At 48.2% G+C, this 23666-nt stretch overlaps 1 protein-coding gene across 2 annotated transcripts in view; it reads right to left on the bottom strand.

Moving 5' to 3' along the window:
* LOC135916711 (protein arginine N-methyltransferase 1-like) overlaps positions 1–23666 on the bottom strand; it is a 199118-nt gene that overhangs the window by 45603 nt on the left and 129849 nt on the right. The window lies entirely within an intron of this gene.

Genomic DNA, 23666 nt, shown 5'->3' with positions numbered 1-23666 from the left:
CCCTTAATGTTACACCCATCATTCTTCTTTCCATAGCTCGTTGCGTCGTCCTCAATTTAAGTAGAACCCTTTTCGTAAGCCTCCAGGTTTCTGCCCCGTAGGTGAGTACTGGTAAGACACAGCTATCATACACTTTTCTCTTAAGGGATAATGGCAACCCGCTGTTCATGATCTGAGAATGCCTGCCAAATGCACCCCAGCCCATTCTTATTCTTCTGATTATTTCCGTCTCATGATCCGGATCCGCCGTCACTACCTGCCCTAAGTAGATGTATTCCCTTACGACTTCCAGTGCCTCGCTGCCTATTGTAAATTGCTGTTCTCTTCCGAGACTGTTAAGCATTACTTTAGTTTTCTGCAGATTAATTTTTAGACCCACTATTCTGCTTTGCCTCTCCAGGTCAGTGAGCATGCATTGCAGTTGGTCCCCTGAGTTACTAAGCAAGGCAATATCATCAGCGAATCGCAAGTTACTAAGGTATTCTCCATTAACTTTTATCCCCATTTCTTCCCAATCCAGGTCTCTGAATACCTCCTGTAAACACGCTGTGAATAGCATTGGAGAGATCGTATCTCCCTGCCCGACGCCTTTCTTTATTGGGATTTTGTTGCTTTCTTTATGGAGGACTACGGTGGCTGTGGAGCCGCTATAGATATCTTTCAGTATTTTTACATACGGCTCGTCTACACCCTGATTCCGTAATGCCTCCATGACTGCTGAGGTTTCGACAGAATGAAATGCTTTCTCGTAATCAGTGAAAGCTATATATGAGGGTTGGTTATATTCCGCACATTTTTCTATCTCAGATCATTCTCATTCTCAGATCATGAACAGCAGGTTGCCATTATCCCTCAAGAGAAAAGTGTATAATAGCTGTGTCTTACCAGTACTCCCCTATGGGGCAGAAACCTGGAGGCTTACGAAAAGGGTTCTACTTAAATTGAGGACGACGCAACGAGCTATGGAAAGAAGAATGATGGGTGTAACATTAAGGGATAAGAAAAGAGCAGATTGGGTGAGGGAACAAACGCGGGTAAATGACATCTTAGTTGAAATCAAGAAAAAGAAATGGGCTTGGGCAGGACATCTAATGCGGAGGGAAGATAACCGATGGTCATTAAGGGTTACAGACTGGATTCCAAGAAAAGGGAAGCGTAGCAGAGGGCGGCAGAAAGTTAGGTGGGCGGATGAGATTAAGGAGTTTGCAGGGACGGCATGGCCACAATTAGTACATGACCGGGGTTGTTGGAGAAGTATGGGAGAGGCCTTTGCCCTGCAGTGGGCGTAACCAGGCTGATGATGATGATGATGGACTGAAACCACGTCGCCCGATGCTGCCACTCGCTAGTAAGCATATGAAAAAAATTTCAAAAGACAACTTGTTTATGTTTGAATACTAAGGAGTAGTGTTTATGTTATTCAAGAAGAGAATAGAATGGATGGGTCAGTAAAATGCACAGCAAATAAAATGTCTTCGAAAAGTGCAAACCGAGTCGGACATCCCCAAATACGAATAAAAATGATACATACAGAAGAAAATATTTTCGAATGAGAGCTATGTCTATCAACTGATAACAAGCTCAGTGGTATGAGGCTCGAACTTTGTCACAATTAATTCTCTCTCAACAGCTTGTCAGTCAACCTCAAGTGTCCTAACATGCCTTCAGCTTGCGCACGATGCCTCAGCGTTGTGTTTCACTGCTTTAATGATTTTATTTTGGTTTGGATGAAGGACACCTGCATTCATAATGGGAACAGTGCAAGCAAGACGAAGACTGAGTGAAAGGGCACAGGAGAGCACAGGACAGTTGTCCTGTCCTGTGCTCAATGTGTAGGTTCTTTCTGCTCTTGTCCTTCCACCCCTCGTTCCCCAACTAGCGCAAGCAAGAGTTTTACTTCGCCCCATGGACCATTTGAAGCATCTCGGTCAGTTGCGCAGTCCAAGTCCGATATTTTTAACTCCCTAGGGGCTGCAAAAACGTCCGAAAAATCAGTAAGTTGGAAAAAATAAATGCATGTCATTTAGTGCCCTCAAGGGCTCAAACCACCACAGGCACATTCGAAAATGCTCTGAAGGCCTGTCAGTACACGTATTAGGCATATTGGTGCTCGTACTGCGACAGGAAATACCAGGTGCATGCGTGTACAATTATGGAATACATACTGCGTCCGGTGCCTAGAGCCCTTCCCACGCTTGTTATGCTTCACTGCAATACTTTTGCATAGGCTTCACCAAGTAACATTTCTGTACAAAAGCGCAGCTGACTTTCACGAACCGGCATTATGCAACGCACTGCGCTTTTGAAGCTTCTAAGTCAATCGCGAGGACCACAATGACGGAGTACATGCCATTGCTGACAGCAGCGAATTCTCTCAATAAAAAAACGCGGCACCCAACGGCAAGAAGCTTCATAGCGAACGCTGAAGCAGCTAGGTCTAGCGTTGCCGCAGTGGTGGCTACAGTTGCCAGCGGATCTGCGTGCGAGAGCGCCAGATCGAGGCAGCGAGGTAATCAAAATGGCAGGGGTGGTGGCTTTGATTAATGTCGTTTTGGACCTGCGGTCACGGCAAAGCATCCGGATAATCGGATGGCGAGGAGTTCTTGCGTTCGAAATTTCAGACGTTCTGGTACATTGACTCTATGGGGTATGTGGTAGTGCCGCGAAGCCGTCCAAATTATCGGGAATTCGGAAAGTCGGTCGTTTACTGTACACTGGCAATTTCTCCAGCTGACGACGGGGCATCAAAGATGATTCATTACGATTGCTGTCTGTTACTCGAGCCAGCATTACCGCGACTTTCGACCCTTTGAATAAAACTACAGCTAATTTTCCCCGACAGAGGCACAAATTCCCCGAGTTTTCCCTGAGGTTTTTACAGACTACTCAAAATCCCTGAGAATTCTCGGTTTTCACAGTTGGTAGACGCCCTGGATTTTCATCCATTGTCTTCTGAAGACCACGGCTGATGGGCAGGCGTGCGCCAACCATGGTGGGCAGTGTGACGAGGCATAGCGCTGTTGATCCCCCCTACATCCTCTCCTGACAATGCACGCGATGCACGAGTACAGTGCGTAGCTTGTTCAGCCAATATGACGACTGCGGGGTGCTTTAATTTTTGCAAGTGCTCTCACACTTGCAACACATCATGTGAACATCGACGGTACAAAACGAAGCGGCTGTGAAAGCGATGACGCTCTATGATAACATTGCGCGACATCAAAAACTGGTGCCGTAATGCGGCGAGTGCAGAGTCGTATTCGTCAGACGGTGCCACGACAGACTTGTCATCGGAGAGTGCTGCAGCACTTGGCGTTGCATGTAGCGTCCCTGCATGTAGCGTCTGATAAATACCCTGGCCCTCCGCCCACAAAGAATGCAAAGGAATAGCTTTGCGTTGCTCCGACTTGAATGCGGCGGCTCCAGATGCCAGCAAGTAAATTTTGAACATCTGCTCCCACTGCTTCCATGGCAATGACGGACAGCCGGGCGTCGGAAGGAAAGACGGTGGCAAAGCAAGCCCGGTGAAGCTCATGGTGGGCGGATACGGACGGCGCAGCGAGGCTGGGGGTACGTTCACGACATACTCGTCGCCAATGTGATATTGAGCAAAGGTGGAAGTCAGGCTCCAGCCGTCCTGAAGTGCCGTTTATTCAACATATACAACCATATATATATATAATGAAGAACAGAAGTGCCCCCTGGGGAATAAAGAACACAAATGAATAACGAAACTAAATACAACAAGCGTCTTTTTTCAAAGCTCGGTTAGTGGTCGTGCTATAGCCGCAAAATTTTTCACGGAACGGCGGCAGTATGAAGGCCGATAAAGGCCAATGAAGCTGCGCACATCCTTGACACACTTCGGAACAGGGAAGTGCGTAACAGCATGGATCTTGCCTGGGTCCGGTTGCACTCCGTTCGCGTCAATGAGATTCCCAAGGAAAGTAATCTAGCGACGGTCAAATTGGCACTTCGATGCGTTCAGTTGCAGACCGGCTCGACGAAAAACGTCCAGGACTGCCGAGAGGCGGATGAGGTGCATAGTGAACATTGGGGAGAATACTATAATGTCGTCCAAGTAGCACAGGCACGTGGACCATTTGAAACCGTGAAGGGAGTCCATCGTGCATTCAAAAGTGGCAGGAGTGTTACGCAGACTGAACGGCATCACTTTGAATTGATAAACACCGTCGGGTGTTACAAAAGCAGTCTTCTCGTGGTCGAGATTGTCCACGGATATTCGCCAGTAGCTGGAGCGAAGGTCAATAGAGGATAAGTAGCGAGCACCGTGGAGGCAGTCAAGGGTGTCATCAATCCGAGGTAGGGGATACACGGTAACCTTGTTAAAGTGCCAATAATCCATGCAAAAGCGCCATGAGCCACCTTTCTTTTTTACCAGTACAACAGGTGATGCCCATGGACTACATGACGGGTCTATGATGTTCTTGGCAAGCATTTTGTGAACTTCTGCGTGAATAACATGACGTTCAGCCGGTGACACTCGACACGGGCGGCGATGAATAGGAGGGGCATCGCCGGTATTAATGCGATGTTTAACAGCTGTAGTTTGGGCCAAGGGACGATCGTTAAGGTAAAAAATATTGTGGTAGGAAAACAGAACGCGGTAGAGCTCACGAGCGTGCTCGGACGGCATGTCGGGCGCAATCATTTTCTGTAAGTGGCGATGGTACAAGTTGCCGACTGCGATGGTAGAGGCGGATCGGCTGAATTGTCATCTACTGCAATAGATGCTATTGAGTGATTCTCGAATGAGCAAAGCTGGGCCAGAGACATCCCGCATGGCAGCACTTGTGTCGTCAAGCCAAAATTGACCACTGGCAGGCAGACACAATTCACCGTAATAGATAAAACAGTATGAGGTGCTGTGATCCCGTGTGTAAGTAGGACGTCTTGTATAGGGGCCGCGATGTAGTGACCGTCGGGCACTGGTGGGGATGACACTAAGTCAACTTAAGTCAGTGCCGAAGGTGGCAAGCGAACAAAGTTTACGGAACTGAGGCGACTGGGCTGTGATTTAGCGGGATCCAGAACAGGCAGATCAAGGCGGAGAGTACTGGCAGAACAATCGATGAGAGCTGATGTACGGAGAGGAAGTCTAAGCCGAGGATGATGTCGTGGGGACAGTGGGCAATGACTGTGAATAGCACGATTGTGGAGCGATCTGCGAAAGAGACACGGGCGGTACACATACCAATTACGGGGGCTGTTCCGCCATCGGCGACACGGACAACAGGCATCGTGGCGGGTGTGATTATTTTCTTCAGGCGGTTACGAAGGTCAGCGCTCATTACAGACAAATGCGCCCCAGTGTCTATAAGAGCAGATAAATAAACACCATCAACTTGCACGTCAAGAAGGTTCAGATGAGTGGGCAACGTCAGTAGAGGATTTGGCAGCATAGGGAGCAATGCATCGTCACCTCGAGGCGCTGCATCATATAGTTTTCCGGCTGGAAGCGGCGTCCGAAGGGAGTCGGCGAAAAGGAGCGACGGGGCTGGGGAGAGCGAGATTGTCGTCGTTGGGGCAAAGGTGAACGAGAATAGGGCGGTTTGGCGCAGGAGAACCATTGGGAGCATTATCGGAGCGTGCGGCATAGCGTCGAGAAGGGCCACCTGAGGGCCGAGTAGGCAGTATAAGCAGACCGGGTCGGGAAAGACCAGCGACTGCGACGGTGCCGAGAAATGTGCCCGATTCGATGGCAGTGAAAACAGATGGACTTGTCGTCAGCAGTGCGCTATTCAGATGGGTCACGGAAACGTGGTGGGTACGAAGATGTGGGACGGGGCGGAATCGAAGAAGCCGGGCGGGTATCAGGGCGATGGGCCGAGCAGATGGTGTGAAGACCCATGTTTTCGAACTCCAGGCAGACAACTGCCGGGATCAGGGAAACAATGACTGCAGGTGCGTTGGAGGGGCTGGAGTCGAAGGCAGCCGGATAGGCAGCCTCGATCTCACATCAGACAATCCTAGTAATATCGCCAGTGTTGTTGGGACGAGGAGCATCGGCACAGGAAGATGTCGCTGGGGTGTTGGGCGAACAGGCAAACTGCTGGTCGATACATCGGCTTTTAGCGTGTTCCAGGCGGGGGCACTCTTTTATAACTGCATCCACCGTCGTGACGTTGTTGAATACGAGCAAGTTGAAGGCGTCATTGGCAATGCCTTTGAGGATGTGGGATACCTTTGTCTGACTCAGTCATGTGTGCGTCAACTTAGCGGCACAGAGCCAAGAAGTCCTGAATGTACATGACATAGGGCTCTGTTGACGTCTGCACATGGCCGGAAAGCGCCTTCTGGATGGCAAGTTGGTGACCGTAGGGGTTGCCGAACAAGTCTCGGAGCTTTTGCTTGAGCGAATCCCAACTGGTGAGCTCATCTTCGTGCATCCGAAACCGAACTCGAGGTGTGCCACCGAGGTAAAAGACTACGTTGGCGAGCATGATAGTAGGGTCCCACCGGTTATTGCGGCTGATGTATTCATACAGGCTGATCCAGTCCTTGACGTCTTCCCCATCTTTGCCCGAGTATACACCAGGATCATGAGGAGCAGGGAGAGTGATGTAGGTCGTCGAAGTGGCAGCAGGTGTCAGAGGCGGCTGAGTGGAGTTGTCATCGCCGGGAGCCATGAAGGAAGGCTCGACGTACCGTCCCCTGCGAAGCTCCGTGACGAGGTACAGGGAACGTCCACCTTCACCAGATATGTTACGTAAGAAGACGCAGATGAAAAGCTATGTACAAGTATATTTACAACATAATACACCGCACTTGGCCAAGAGGCAACAGCATGCGCTAGCCTCCAATCGTCGTCGTCGTCCTCTTACAGCTCGCCTTCTTGTCATTGGAAATACTATCCCGTAGCAATATTTTTTGGGGCTTGTTCAAGTTACAGCAATTGACAGCCTCTAATGGTCATCCGCAAATTACTTAATGAATTACACGTAAGTTCGCCAAGATTTTCACACCTGCATGTTCAGAAAGGCCCATTCTGTGCAATAAAGCGCTATTGGTTTAATGTTTAACCCTTTCGCTGTCACGGACGTACGGGTACGTCATCGCGCTTCCCCCCCACAGTGTCACTGACGTACCGGTACGTTCTCTATCGTGCGTTCAAAATTTCGCGCCTGAGCGCAAAGCTGGCGCTCCTGGATTGGCCACGCTATCTGTTGACTCTTTCTACAAGATCGTATATTCGCCCCGACCTGTCTAAGTCCATGTATTGAAGAGTACGGTGCGACGGCCACTCCCCACTTTCTCTTTGGTGAGTGGCGCGGTGGCTCCGCGTTCGCTGGATCATGCGTCGCGCACGTGTGGTTATGGGTTCAAGGGTTGTTCTGCCTTCTCCACTGGTTTGAAGGTTTTTATTTCTCTTCTGTTGGTGTGTCTGCTACGGCGCGTCAAGTTCAGGCGCATGTGCCATTGCCTCTCCGAAAAGAGTGACTCGATTGCTGCTTTCGCTCTCTCGCCACACCCTCGCTTCCGACTTGCAGCAGTAAATGTAAAGCCCTTCAAACTTTGTTTAGCCTTTTTCCATCTCCCTCTGTCTTCTTGTTCACACAACGTCCTATTTCTCTTGTGCGGGCGACTGAAAGCGCCTCCTCCTCCCTGCGCGCGGTTACTTTCGGATGGCTGAGTGCGCGGGACCTTCGTCTGCTCATAGGAGCGGTGGCTCAATTCCGATTCAGAATACGAGCCGAGCTCGGTTTCGGACTCGGACGGAGTCGCATGCGAGGAAGAGGGTTCCGCATCGTCAGATTCGGATGTTGAACGGATTTTATAGTCAGGCTGATGATGATGATGATGTTTACTAACAACAGCTGCAGAACACTGAAATGTGTATATTGCATTGACTATGTTATTTGTATACCAACTATAATCAAAAATAAATTGCTATGTTCATTCCCTGTTATGCTCGTTCCCTGAAACCAATCCGACACTGGGGGTGCGTCACGGCCAGAAAGGTCTGACAGCGAAAGGGTTAAATGCCAAAATGAGCCTAAAAATATTTTTGTGCATATTGCATATAATATGACAATAAGACAAATAAGACAATATGCATAAAATGCATATTGTCTTACGAACAACTTTTGCAAACACCCATTATAAATTTTTTTATGAGGCGCAACTAAAAATGTACAGCTTTATTGCACTCATCAATGTTTCAGGATCTAAGTGCGAAAGACAGAATTATTTTAACTTCATTCATTGTAAAATGGCACTGGGATGACAAAGCAACTGCACAAAAAATGAAAGCTGAGAAAACAAAGCTCAAAGTTTCATTTGTTGTAAATATTTAAATCTTTATTTTGAGCCCCTGAAACCCGCTTGCGATGTAGCCCTTTGCCTGTGGGGGCACATTTGCTTTACATTGATGTAGTTTTTTTTGTGTTCTTGCAGTAGTTTCGTACACCTTAGTTGCCTTTTTGGTCATCGTGCATCCATCCGTCATGCAGAAGCAGGTGACAGCGCACTCAAAATGCCCGCTGATGTCTCTTGTTGCGCAACCTCTTTATTAGTGGAGTTGGAGCTGAAATTCGCAGTTGAATATTTGACACGAGAACTTCTGCTCCGCCGATGTCGCATTGCTGTCCACAAGCGGATGTACCGTCACCATCGCTTGCGGTCGCGCCTTTGGCGTCGCTCATAGACACACTGGCGCCGGCGCGTAGGTGGTTCTGTGGTCGCGTCGTCAGCAGCGCATGCGGGAGCGCTTTCCCAGTCACTGACGTTTGCCGGTCGTGCCTCGTCAACAAGCCCGGCGGCATCCACTTCTACGAGTAGTTTTTCTCCTTTTCTACACCTTTCGTAGTCTTCCATACATGTGGGCCGTTCGGAACTTCATTCCTTCGGGGCTCATTGTGGAAAATGTGCGTAAGACGCCATGATCGTCAATCACGTTGATAGGAACGCGCAGCTCGCTACTGCGAAAATACACGCGAGAGGTTCGTCAGCAATTCAAATCTACAACAGCCAATATGGAGCACGCCATGTGCCTCACGTGACTGCTACGCCCAATCGCATTACCACGTTTGCTTTTTTTCGCTTGCGTTTGCTGGTTTATTTTTCAGTGGAGAAAAGCGTTAATCCAGCTATCTTTAGCTCCGATCTCTCCTCTTTACAATGATACCAAGATGGTGGTGCTGCGTCACCAAATAGCCAGGCGATCCGCGATGCGACGGGGCCTTCCGAAGCCCGATTTTTTCGCAATTTTTTATGACAGCACTCTACGAAATAGCTGTTTTTTTTTTATTTCTATGACACATTTTGTTATAATATTTCACTGCAAGGTAAATAAATGTCTGTGGATCTTGAAAGAAAATAAACCAGAATAGAGAAAATTTTGACAATTTGACCATTTCAATTGCCGTGTACCCCCTTGATGATGACATGTATTTATTAGGGGATGGCTCGAAGGCCTATGTCCCCCTCCCCCCTTAAAGCCTGTTTCACATGCAAGAGATTGAGCAAATGGACCGAACAGCGGCGCGGCGCTGCGAAGCTTTTCGCGAGGTTTCGTTTCACATGCATTTACGCCGCGCGTTTTCCGTCGCTGCGAATATCAATGTTGCTGGCATAAAAGACGGGACTTTCAGCCAGTTTAGTAGTTTGCGACTACCAATATAAGCGTGGCTTTGTCCCTGCCGCTAAAATCATTATTTTATAAATACATATCCTGCGCTTAGCAATTATCAATTTTTGAAAAGCTCTCTTGGCATGTTGCCCGTACCACGTGTAGCAAGTAAATAAACATCCTCCTATGCGCAGGCTTTCCCGCACTAGTGCTCCACTGGGCACGTGTCGAGACAGGCCGTTCGGAAGCGGTGCTGCCGCTCTGCCGCTGCGACGAAATTCCAACTTGCCCGAACCTCGCCGCTCCCACCGCTAGTGCCGCCGCCGCTCGAAACAGATTTCTGCGGCGCGGCGGCAGGATTCGCGAGCATTTTCGCTTGCATGTGAAACAGGCTTAAGGCGGGACATGGGTTGTAGAGCTAGCCTATGTTATTTCTTGATCAAATGTGGTGAAATTGCATATGCCGATTCCGCTTTGTTTTTTTTTTGCCGATTCTAAATATCCAATTATATTATGCATATACATAGTTGCCGAGATAATTAGTAATTGCCTTCTATGGTTTGCTGGAACAAATAAAATTCAACTGCTAAAGGGAAAGTTGCAAACAACATATAGACGGATACTTCAATGCATAAGGATAGCAATGCTGGAAACAGATTAGGAATTTAATTATTTGTCATCTTACAGCCCATTGAAGTTCTGTGCTCACAGTATCAATAGTAAAAGCAAATGTAAATGCAAATAAAAAAAATTGGAGTAGAAAATTGAAAATCTGCTTTCAGCATTGCTTTTCCAACATATTCAGCTTCATGCTGCAAAAGAATAACAACAGCTGTAGCTGTCCTGGATCCAAAGATACTGATGCAGCAAAATAGCAGTGTCCAAAAACCATGTTTTGAGAAAAATGAGAAAAAAAAACATTACTCAGTGCTATACAGTAATAGCTACTTCCATATTTACACTCAGAATTGACTAGTAAGCCCCAGGCATATAATCCAACTGCTTGGCTGCACTGACATGCCTCTTTTTCAAGGTCTGCTGCAGATTTTCGGCTGATAAGCGATTGCATGCTGATGCCACAGAACGATGGTAATCTTTTTCAGTCATGCGCTTCAGTGAGGAAGCTAGGGTTCAGCCCAAGCTCTTTCAATGTCTCTAGAGCTTCTTTCATTTCCTGCATTAAACTTCATAACTACTTCAGCTAGCGCAGCTTCGACGCTGAACAAAGAAGCATGTCGCTCCTTGGGTGCAAGTGCCCATATCATGGAGTGCAAGCACTCATTGCTGTCCTGCGTTTTGCCCCGTAGACCGTGCTGAAGCTACTTCTTATTAGAAAGTCTCTGGTATACCGGAAGCAGGGCTTTACAGACGTGAGGAGGCAAGCTGCGGGGATGTTTTGGTGCAGGCTTGCCCCTAGCCTCTGCAGCGTTCTGCCGACACCAAGAGTTGGCCCTGTTGGGCAAAAGGTGTGGTTGGCCACTATATCATTGGACGATATATCGGAAGTTATCTGATAGCATGTGGCCATCACAGCCCTCTGCATGGCATCGACATCCTTGTGCGTATTCAGGGCTCAGCCATAATAGGAACTCAGTTTATTAATGAGATCACCCATCAGCCAGCCTTTCCCACTGAGGCTCTCCGAACCAGAGCTTTCGTACTTGGCGACCAAGTTTTATTCATTTATTTATTTTATTTCTCTATACTGCCGGCTTCCATTTGGAAGCCCAGGCAGGAGTGGTACAAACATCACGTGATTTTAATCTTTTTCCTCGGGTGGATAAAAAAAATAAGTAAAAAAAACAGCCTAATAGGTAAGGCAAACATATGCAAATACACAAAAGAAATACGATGATGCCGTCACATTGCTGCCAACAGGAAAGGCGTAATAAAAGAGACATCAGAATATGTAACAAGCAAAAGATACAATGAATGCATGACATTACAAACACGTCTGTATTGCAGATAAGAAGGAATCTGGAGTGGCTGAGTTGACCACGCTTTGCGGAAGAGCGTTCCATCCGCGAATCTCCTAGGGCAGGAAGGAAGAAAGATATTCTTTTGTTCTAACACGCGGCAATAATATTGTTTGATTGTGCTTCCCCCTGGTCAGTCGCGATTTATTAAATTGCATGTAGTTTTCAAATCTCATTTTAGTGTGGTTGTTAACTATGTTATACATTGTTTGTAGACTGTGCATTTTGCAATGAGTTTCTAGTGTCTGGAGCCCAGATCGCAACCTTAAAGAGGTGACTGAAATGCGACAATCCTAAGCATTGCAGATAAATCTAAGAGCTTTTTTTTTGTACTCTTTCGATAATGTCTATACCAGCCTTTGTGTGAGGGTCCCAGACTATATCAGCATACTCGAGTATTGGCCTAATAACTGTCTTATATGCAGTTAATTTGGTAGCACTAGTGCAGTTTTTAAACGGTGCTTTAATAACCATAACTTTTTCGTTGCTGTTGTGGAAACATACCGAACATGAGCGGTATAGCTCATCTTGGAATCAATTGCAATTCCAAGATATGTGAATTCCTCTACCTGTTTAATGTCCATATCACTTATCGTGCAGGTGCAAATTAGGAGATTTTTTTACGTGTAATAACCATGTGCGCGCATTTCGAGATGTTTAGGGTCATATGCCACTGGATACACTAGTCGTGTATTGCTATTAGATAGTTAAGCTAGATTGGTCATCCACAGATTGAACGCTCGAATAAACAATATAATCGTCCGCAAAAAAGTGGCACCACACAGAAAATTTGCGCGCCAGGTCATTTAGGTAGATAAGAAAAAGAAGTGGCCCTAAAACCGAGCCCTGTGGAACACCCGAAAGTACAGAGGCCAGCGATGAATTCGAAGCACCTATGCTGACAAATTGTTTTCGATGCGTCAAGTACGAAAGTTGCGTAGAATACTTTTGCAGAAGGGTTGAAATCTGGGCCAGTTGGTACATACTTGAAGGAAAAATCCAGTCGAAAAACACAAAAGACAAGAGGAGAGGTTCACACCACAACGACTGGTCGTTGTGGTGTGAACCTCTCCTCTTGTCCTTTGTGTTTTTTGACTGTTTTTTTTCCTTCAAGCAGAATAGTTCCCATCAGTTTCTTTATGTGGTTGACACAGTCCTCTTTCTCGATGAAAATGTAGCCGTATACCTTGTCTTCTTGTAGAGCAAGGTATGTTCGGCTGTTTCCATCCGATAGCATAGTTGTGTATCGGAGGTTGTGTCGTTCCAGGGACCTCCTGAACAAGATGAGCGCAGCCTCTATTTCCATCTCGCCAGCTTTCTTTGCTGCATTTTTCTGGCACAAATGGCTCTCCTTCCACTTTTCGTGACAGGGATCACCTTCCTTAGGGCCCAATTCACACCCAGCACAGCAGTTGCTCAGGACAACATAGCCCAAAACAAGGCCGCTGAAGAGCTCGATAACGGTGCCGACGTCGATGTGAGACGAATGTACCCGTCATCCAGAACCTGTCTTAAGACACCGTGATGTTGTCCGGATAGCTTAAGTTTAGTTCCACGTAGAGTTCGCGAACCAAACATGCACACTCACTTGTCAGTTTATCAGCAGCATGGGTAGCAGCAGGCGTCAACTTCGTCTTCACGTCTGTTTGCCACGTTTTCTTATGCAGGCCACAATGCGCAATGTTCATTGTTGCAAACACATCATTTAGCACGGTGTGACTGTTTCCCGTAGCTTGCATAGCACATGCTGCGAGCACGTTCACGCTGAACGGATTTATTTTTTGGTATCCATCGATGCGCGGCGAACTCCACACTGACGTCGTCACGCCGCAGAGTGCACACACAAACAGCAGCTTAATGGCAAGGCCATAATCCAGCTCACCTTTGACGATTTTTATGCCACTGCTGCAGATTTTGCAATATGCAACTGTCAGTAAAGCATTCACTGACTCCAAGCTCAGGGGCGCCGCGGCATCCGCTCATTCGCCGAGGAAGCTTTGTTTTCATTCCATTGCTGAAAGGGATGACATCTACTGAAGTTTCATTGCTGCTTTTCCTCAAAAATCTTGTAGCTGCAAAGCTTGCAGAATTTGCGTGGCGTGGCGTGGCCACTCTCTGCGGTGCTGTCGGTAGCCAACGAGTTCGCTGGGCAAGTGTCCGGTAGGCCTAGTGTGGGAAGCTCGGCCGGCTTGGTGACCGCATCACCAAGCACGGCACGTCCGTCCCCTTGGGCATCCTCAGTCGTTGTGGGGCACTTCTTGAAGTTTTCAGCAAACAATCGCTTTATCCGCTTCCCAAATTTGTGCTTGCTGCGCAACTTCACTTCTTGAGCCATGACTGCTTGTTCCGTTGGCAACAGCAAAACAAAGTGGCACAGCGTGTGCGCGCTCCAGCGCCGTGAAACAGATGACCGAAAATCCGCTGCGCCAATTGGATGGCTCGCTGCATCAAGCAGGCAATACAGGCGCACTCTGGTACATTACGATGATGCGGTTTTACTAGAAAACCAATGAACAAGCAGAGACTAGGGTGGCGGGAAATTAAAGTTGAAGGGCCGCTCTTTCAAATGAGACCAAGATGACCTCGATAGCATGTCTGCAACAGCTTCTGTGCGCCGTCAGAAAATGCGGTTTTAGAGTAAATTCTGGCTCAGATCCTGCACAAATAGATTATATAAATTAGTTTTGTGGCAAGAATACTGATTCATGAAGCTAGAAACTTCACAAATTTGGGCAAAAAAAGTTCAAAATATTGAAAATATCATTTTCAAAGATCAGTTTTTCCCGATTTTCGGCCTCTGAAGGACCGTGGTCACCCCTGGAAGAGTTGATTTCGGTTCGGATGAGGGACATTTGCATCTAGGCATCAGCCAACACGTTTTTAATGGAAAAGCTTTGCTAACCACGCCGAGCCGAGTTTCTTCGTCACCAGCAACATGACCTTCATTTGACTACAGCTGCGGCGTAGCCTTGGCAACGCATCACATGACTCGCCGTGCCGAGCTTCGCCACCTCACTCAACTTGGCGCATGCGCTCTCCACAACTGGGCCACCGCCTGACCACATGACTCGCCGCGTGCCTGGCTACGAGGAGCGCCATGCTTGCCTAGTCAGTGCGAGCTTGACCATGGATGAGAGCGAGGGCGAACTGTCTTCTCATAGTGTTGCGTGGGAGGCTTTGAGCCATCTTCGTCAAGTGGCGTCTGACCACCCCACAGATATCACCCTGCGAGGTGCTTCACTTGAGGGGTCCGGAATGCAACAGGCGTCGCACCATCAAGATCAATGCTGCAGCCGCATTCGCGCACTGTCTGTTTGTGCTTCAACGCTGCGCATGTTTGCAGCTCTCTTTGCATGTCTAACACTTTCTCTTTCCCTGTAGCACAACAGGTGTCGTACCGTTGAACGACGCATATCTACTCAAGTCTAATTAGTCATGTCTAGCCACCGACATAGGCACAGCTGTCATCCATGGCTTAACGTTGATTGTATACTTAAGTATAATAATTACAACTAAATCAAAAGTTAACCAAGTGAAACCAAGACTTAACCAGGCTAAAGATTCTAAAGATGAACCAACCAGCCCCATTGAACACAACAGTGCTAGGTTACACCAAGCTTTCACTTTGCATATCCAGAGTTGGCTGAGCTAAGCTGCAGCCATTTTTTTTTTTTTTAGCTCAAGCTCATTCACAGAAGCGGTGGCACACTTCCTTCCCCGTTCATTCCTCGATGCATCAGTCCTTTCTGTTCTCGTACTCCTGCCACTGCGCGTTGGCCATACGGGCCATTTGAAACATCCTCTTCAGTAGTTGTAGAATCTACGCACCAATTTTTCGAGCTCCCTAGGGGCCATGAAAATACCCGAAAAATCAGGCAGTCCAAAAAAATGAATGCACGTCTTACTACCCTGAAGGCCTCAAATCACCATGGGCATGAATGCCTGCCAGGTCACTTGTTAGGCATATTGGTGCTTGTACTGCGATAGGAGACGGCAGGTGACACCATGTATAACAAAGGAATTCAGAGACGACGAGCAAAATGAGAACAAGGTGAAAGCAGGAGGCTCAGCAGGAGCAGGAGGCACTCCTGCTTTCACCTTGTTCTCGTTTTCCTCATCGTCTTGAATTTCTATCTCCCGCCTTCCATGTGTTTTCTTAGGAATACATACCGTGTCCTGTGACAACAGCCCCTTCACTCTTGGTATGCTTCACCGCAGTACTTTGCATATGCTTCATTGCATAACATTACAGTATTGAGGTGCAGTTGACTTTCGGAAACGGGTATTATGCATCACGCTGTGCTTTCTGAGCTTTGAAGCCAATCGCGAACATTACACAGGCTGAGTTGGTGTAATTGTTAACAGCAGCCAATTCTTTCAAAGAAAAAACGCAGCACTGAATGACAAGAAGTTTAACCCTTTCGCTGTCGGACCTTTCTGGCCGTGACGCACCCCCAGTGTCGGCTTGGTTTCAGGGAACGAGCATAACAGGGAATGAACATAGCAATTTATTTTTTATTATAATTGGTATACAAGTAACATAGTCAATGCAATATGCACATTTCAGTGTTCTGCAGCTGCTGTTAGTAAGCATCATCATCATCATCAGCCTGACTATAAAATTAGTTTAACATCCGAATCTGACGATGCGGAACCCTCTTCCTCGCATGCGATTCTGTCCGAGTCCGAATCCGAGCTCGGCTCGTAATCTGAATCGGAATTGAGCCACCGCTCCAATGAGCAGACGAAGGTCCCGCGCGCTGAGCCATCCGAAAGTAACCGCGCGCAGGGAGGATGCGCTTTCAGTCGTCCGCACAATGGAGAGAAATGTGACATCGCATGATCAAGAAGACAGAGGGAGATGGTAAAAGGCTAAAACAAAGTTCAAAGAGCTCTACGTTTACTGCTGCAAGTCGGAAGCGAGGGTGCGGCGAGAGAGCGAAAGCAGCAATCGAGTCACCCTTTTCGGAGAGGCAACGGCACCTGCGCCTGAACTTGACTTGCCGTAGCAGGCACACCAACAGAAGAAAAATAAAAACCTTCAAACCAGCGGAGATGGCTGAACAACCCTTGAACCCGTAACTTCACGCGCGCGACGCATGATCCAGCGAACGCGGAGCCACCGCGCCACTCAGCAAAGAGAAAGTGGGGAGTGGCAGTCGCACCATACTCTTCAATACATGGACTAACACGGGTTGAGGCGAATATACGAACTTGTAGAAAGAGTCAACAGATGGCGTGGCCGATCCAGGAGCGCCAGCTTTGCGCTCAGGCGCGAAATTTTGAACGCACGATAGAGAACGTACCGGTACGTCAGTGACACTGTGGGGCGGGAGCGCGATGACGTACCGGTACGTCCGTGACAGCGAAAGGGTTAATAGTGAATGCCGAAGCGACTAGGCCTACTGTTGCCCTAGTGGTGACTACGGTTACCAGCGAATCTGCATGCGAGAGCGCCGGTTCGAGGCTGCGAGATAATCAAAATGGTGGTGGCTTTGATCAAAGCCATTTGGGACCTGCGGTCACTGCACAAGGTCCGGAATATCGGATGGCGAAGGGTTCACACGTTTGAAATTTCAAGCGTTCCTATACATTGACTGTATTGGTGGTGCCGCGAAGCCGTCCGAATTATCAGGCACGTCCAAAAAATCAGGCGTCCGGAAAATCAGTCGTTAACTGTATACAGTGAACCCTCGTTAAACAGTTGTTGGCCGGAGCTCGGAAGAAGTACGTACTAAAGCGTAGTACTGCTTAACCGAAATAGCATGAGATCGCCCACTTACCTGCTGAAGATGGAACTCGGAGAGAGTGCGATGAAAGGGGAAAAAAACATGCAGTATTTATTTACTTCACGCAACAAAAGTGTTACTTTCGCTTGATGCCGCGGCGGCCTAGCGTGACGACAGCGGCCTCAAACTTATTGGAGCTGCATGCCAGCTTTTCAGCCAGCGCCTCTTTTCGGCATGGCAGATTGCTCGTTGGTGTTACGTATTCTCCGTGCATGCGCGCAGTAGTGCTGCAGAAGTCCTGGGGCAACTTTATCATTGCCGGGTGCCGGAGTTTGGAAATCTTTTCGTTTGGAATAGAGTTACGTTATCGCGGCCCTGTTCTCGTCGCGACGATTGTATTCATGAGGCTGACGTAACGCGCAGCTTCTGCCCCTGTAAGGACTGAATCGCCCAAGCTGTCGCTTTCCGTGTCGTCCTCATCACTGTCGCTAGTCAACACTTCCGCAACAACAGAGGCAACGATGGCGAAAAGTCAACCCTCGCAGCCGACATGTCTTCGCGGTCGCAGCAACGCAGCCGAGCAACTTCTTTGCATTCCAAATGCCACACATCATAGTCAACAGCAGCTCCCTGTCGTGTGCCAGCGCCGACTTCTTCTTTCACAATCGATAGCACAGATGACGTCTAATTTTTCTTCAGTGCTGAGCATCCAGCATCTTTTTTTTGTATCGGAGCTTCGGCATGACGCGACTCCGCGCTTGCGCAACGCCATAACCATAGAATAAAGAAGCCATAACACTCCTGGTACGGCGTCGAAATGATGTTGATGTTGATGTGGCTTCACGCGCAAACGCAGAGGGCGCTTGGAGGCCGTTGTTCCAATCTCTGAGGCTTGTTCTGCCGGGCCGCCCTATACAGACAACACACTGCCGTGTTTGTGTGACGAAAAGTGGAAACACTACGTTTTAACCAATGCGTACGCAATAAGCTGGTACGGTTTATGCGGATACAAAACACATTGTGTTCAATGGCTGCTGAGTCAGGGATTTGACTTTACTACTTTTAAAACGAAACTACTGTTTAAGGGGGTATGGTTTAACGAGGTTTTACTGTACTGGCAACTCCTCCATCCGACAGCACGGCATGAAGAGACAATTCGTTACGGTCCCTCTCTGTTACTCACATAAGCGCAACTTTCGATCCCTTTCAATAAAATTACAGCAAATTTTTCCTGGTAGAAGCACAAATTCCCAGAGTTTTCCCGGAGTATTTCCAGACTATTCAAAATCCCTGAGAATCCCCAGTTTTCCCGGTTGGCAGACACCCTGGGAACATTTTCTAAGTAAAGGAAGAGCGAGCATGGCCTCCTAGAGAAGAAAATATCGCACATTCTCCATTATGGTGGATAGAAGGGGGCAGTGTGACGAGCAGCAGTCAGCGGGGCACACAGAGGAGCGATGAAAGTTGTAGATGGCGCTACTTGCAACTGATGTGCAGCTTTCACGGCCTTTAAGGGGGAGGCGCACGGCAGCTAGCACGCCTGTCGCAATCACTCCACGTTTGAATTTTTAATGTTGTGCGCGGTGCAAACATCACAGAGTGTTTGCAGCTCAGAGATGCATTATTACGAAGGGTGATGCTTATTCGGAGAGTAGAGAATGGAAAGACGTTATTTGCAACACCGAAACACACAGCAGATGTTTAGCCATGCAATTTTAAAAAGGAGGAAGATCACATTTGAAGGCCACTCTGGACAAGCTGGTTTTTACTAAAAGGCTTGGTGTTAGTACAAAGGTGGACCGTGAACACAAACAACCCGAAATGCTGACTTTCAACAATTGTCATTCGGTTATCTGCCACAAATATAGCCAGTGGGCCAGAGACAATCGCACACGGAAACAGGCAAAAACAATGCTGGGGCTGCACGGTATAAACTGGGGAATAACACCACTGCGTTGTTCGGTTCATTCTCTGCGTCCGCATGCACCAGCAACATGCCCTTTAATTAAGCTTTAGCTTTGTAAAAAAAAAATTTCGTACATATGTGACCGCTTTGGCGAACCTCAACATGCACTAAATAGTTTCCATTACTGCTTTTCTCATACAGGTCCAAAAGACAAGAGGAAACACCTTATTACATAGTACAGTAATCCGCATGCACACATCAGACGAAGCTTAGCAGTAGCCTCTACTTCACTTTCAAATGTTTCTGGTACTCGCTTTGAAGCGCCTTGCCCTTGTTCAAAGATTTTCTGGACAGGTGCAGCCTAGTTAACACCACAAACTAGATAATTTTTGTAGTGAGATTACATCCTACTTGGCGGAGTGTTAAACTGCTCGAGAACTACATATAATCCTGCACACTGAAAGTATCAAGCTTCTCTGTTGAAAATAATGTGAATGTATCCATAGCACTTTAGTGAGTGTGGCTAACTCATCTCCAGGGTACAATAGACCTCCACTGTCACATTTTTTCGTGAACAGGCAGGCTGTCTGCATTACATTCAGCTGCTTCTCTGGTGAGTGTGAGGCCACAAGTACGTTGGCAAGAAATTTTGCTACTAAACTATACAAAACATGTTCACGCTTTCGACGCAATGAGTGCATGCCGCATTGTCCAATATGTAACACAGGAACACCACAATATCACGCACTACGCACTTAAATACAGTCAAACACGGATATATCGAACTCGAAGGGGATCACGAATTAATTCAATATATTAAAAATTCGATATAAAAAAATGAAGGCCCAGAGACTACCTGTGGCAGACGACCTACCGATCGGCGCATTCAAGAATGACAACTGTTTCCGCACACACGCCGCAACGTAACGCTTTATTTGCGTGAAAAAAAAATCGCTTATGTTTGTCTGCTTCTTCGCCTTGCAAATGAAATTAAAGACGCCAACCTCGATCTTATCGAGGCTGTTCAGGTGCGAAAGCTCGGTTCCTTTCATGTCGCCGCAACAACGGCAAATCAAGCTGAACGCGGCCGCCACTTCAGTGGTGGAGTACGAGCGTGTAGCAGCCCCCTCGTCAGGACAATCTTCGTCGCCACTCGAGCTGTCGGCCTGGGTCCCTGCGACTGCAGCTACAATGTCCTCGTCGGCGAGGCTAGCAACATCCTGAACATTGCTGTCCACAAAGTCCACAAAATCGTCAGCAGACACTTCCAACTGGAACGGCAGCCGGGAAAAGGGACGACAACTTGCGAAACGCGTCGTCCATGCACTCGTTGTCGCCGTCTTCGCAGGTTTCGGGAAGTTTGGCCATCACGAGGCCTGCCTTCCGGAAGCAGTTGGCCACGGTATCCTGCTTCACGTCTCTCCAGGCGCCTGTCATCATTTGAATGGTCCCTAGCAGGTCAATCTTAAGCTCGGTGCCCATGCGGAGGTTCACCAAAAGCCTATCAATGAGTCGCCTCCTGTAGCCGACTTTGAAGGACTTAATGATGCCCTGGTCGAGCGGCTGCAACTTCGCTGTCGTGTTCGCCGGCAGAAACTTTAGCGCGATGTTTTCGAGCTCGCAGGTGGTGTGATGGGCCGAGCAATTATCGACGAGAAGGCAAGCGTGACGCCCCGACTTGCCCAGTTCAGCGTCCCATGCTTGCAGCCATTCCATAAACAGCTGACGCGTCATCCACGCCTTCTTATTGAAGGCGTAGCGAACGGGGAGCTGCTTACAGTTTTTGAAGCAGCGCGGTGCCCTTGCTTTGCCAATCACAAAGGGCTGGAGCTTTTGAGAGCCATCCATGTTAGCAGCGAGCAGAACGCTCACGCGGACTTTGCTCATCTTGCCCCCGTGACACGTGGCGCCCCGGATGTCGAGCGTCTTGCTGGGCAGCATCTGCCAAAACAACCCGGTCTCGTCGGCATTGAAGATTTCCGCGGGTGAAAACTCCGCGCAAATTTCCGGCCATTCCTTCGAAATCCACTGCTGGATATCCTGGTTGATGACAGCTCCGCTTTCCCCAGAAATGGTTTTGCCAACTATCTTATGGCGGTTCTTAAACCTCTGCAGCCACCCTGTGTTGTCGGCGAAGTTGTCATCAACGAGTGCAGCGGCAAACCGTTTGGCTTTAGCCATTAGCATTGGGCCATCCACCGGAATGTTCTTAGCCCGCACCTCTAAAAACCACGCATAGACGGCTTTATCAACTTTCTCGTGGGCAGGAGCGCGCACACGACAAGCTCCCGACGTTCGTTGCTCCGCCGCTTTCGACTTTATGTCCGCCTTGTTTTTTAACAAGGTGCTTAGAGTGCTCCGAGGAATCCCGAAGTCGTCTGCCACCGTCGCACTTTTCTCGACGGCCTCAACACGCTGAATGGCTTTCAGCTTTGTCGCAAAGTCCAAGTTCTTGCGCTTCTTGACGCTGCTTGTGCTTGCTGCGGCCATTGCTTCCGCGTCAGCTCACCACGATCCAGTCACACGTGTCGTGAGACGCACGCAAAACAATAATGAACACGAAACACAAGAACGCGCACAAAACACAAGAATTCACGTGCGCAGCCTCCGCCAACAAAGCGCTCGCGATGGCCACCTCCGAGGGCGACAGCGACGTACGAAAGGCACGAGCGGTGGTTGGCTGAGCCAAGCAACAAGAAAAAAAAAAGGCAAAAGGAGGAGGCCGCCGGCGCCTTCGTTCCTGGCTACGCGGGGGAAGGATGAGAGACATTGGGAGAGAGAGAGAGAGAGAAAAAAAAGGCAGTTCCGCGGAGAGCGGGCGCAGCGGGAATACAGTCCAAGCCTCGCTCGCTCTCGCATTTTCCGAGCCTTTCGGGGGAGGCGCGGAGCTCGTGGGTTCAGCGAGTGCCGAGATTGCGCGGTGTTCTATATATCCAATGGCAGGTAAAAATATCGTTCGATATAAACAATATAAACGATATAAACACAGAATTTTCAAGGGGTTTGATACAGACAATAATTCGATATATGTGGGTTCGATATATCCGTGTTCGACTGTATAATCACACTGGCACATCTGCGACGCTTCCCAGCAATCGCGATCGACGTGCAAACGAGCTCTGTCTACATGCCTACACTTGCTTGCCCAGAAGACCTCACTGGCACACCAGCGTGCTACAGTGCACCTAGCGGCGACAGGAAATTTAATCACTCATAGCGCCTCCCAATCTTGGAGACTATACAGCAGGCTACTGGAAGCCGACCCTGGCCAAGCCAGCAGAATATCCAATATGGCGGCCCCCACAATTGGGTAGCATGGCTTAGAATGGGCGATTTAGTCTAGAAAGTCAAACTTTGGAGCCTAAATTCGTCCAAAAAATTGGTCGCGAAAATGCATTAGCACTAGGGGGACCCTGACAGTGCATTTATGAAGTCCGGAATACCCATCAAGTCCGAACTTTTGGAGTCCAAAAAGTCCATCAATTACGGTACTCTTTCAGCATGTCATTTTCGAAAAAATGTATTTAGCTATTGTTTGTAGGTACAATAACAGAAAAACCACTTTTTAGAGGGTTACTGTTGGCAAATGTCTTGAAAGCATAGCGCACACAGGGATAGGTGTACTTTTTTTGAAATGATAACGTTTAGTTACCCTATAACAGTTTGAATTTCACGTTGCAAACATGGCCACCTGATGCGCCAGCTTAACTTGGAAAATTTAGTAATTCCCGCTAGCTGTCCTAGGCAGCCTGTTCCTCACTGTACGACAAGAAATGCCTGCAGGCTCGGAGGCATTCAACCCTGTGCCAGTTGCCAGAAATCACTCATCGCACCTGATGTCAAGCAATAAGCTCAGAATTAAAGTGGAAAGTTGGGCGAGTTGGTATACATTCACAATGGGAACAGTGCAAACAAGTCCATCGTAGTCTTGTTCGCGCTGTTCCCATTATGAATAAGCTCAGTATTGGGAGAGGAACTGACAAAAAAAGTGCACCCTCACTGTCCGCGAACCCATGCCCTTTGCTACTGAGAGGCTGGCTTCCCCACAAAGTTGAGGTATTTAATGGCTAAGTGTGCTTAACAGGCGAAATTTCGCTAGCAGCTCGAAATAATCGCAAAAAATTGCCCAGATATTCTTAGATAGCAACAAATGATAAGAACCATGTTTGCTCCCGCACAGCCAGCAATATATTCGATTTGATTTGAACATTCGTACCCAACTGAACATGCTCAAGTATATTTTTTTAATCGATCTAAAGGTGTTCATTAGGCAGAGCTCGGAGCAGCGCAACGTCGACGGGCAGGGCAGTCACAGCTTCCAAGCACAAGAGCCGTTGCTGTGCAGGAGTGCTCGACCCACTACCGTTTTGAGCCAGTAGCGCTGAACCCACTAGCGTCTGTCTTCGCTACAATCACCCCCCGGGAGCGAGAAGGGAGCCGTCCGGCGACCTAACAGCTTGTCA

The sequence above is a fragment of the Dermacentor albipictus genome, chromosome 3 (genome assembly GCF_038994185.2).
Source record: "Dermacentor albipictus isolate Rhodes 1998 colony chromosome 3, USDA_Dalb.pri_finalv2, whole genome shotgun sequence".
In the NCBI taxonomy this organism is placed as follows: Eukaryota; Metazoa; Arthropoda; class Arachnida; order Ixodida; family Ixodidae; genus Dermacentor; species Dermacentor albipictus.
This window is presented reverse-complemented; position numbering and strand designations above follow the sequence as displayed.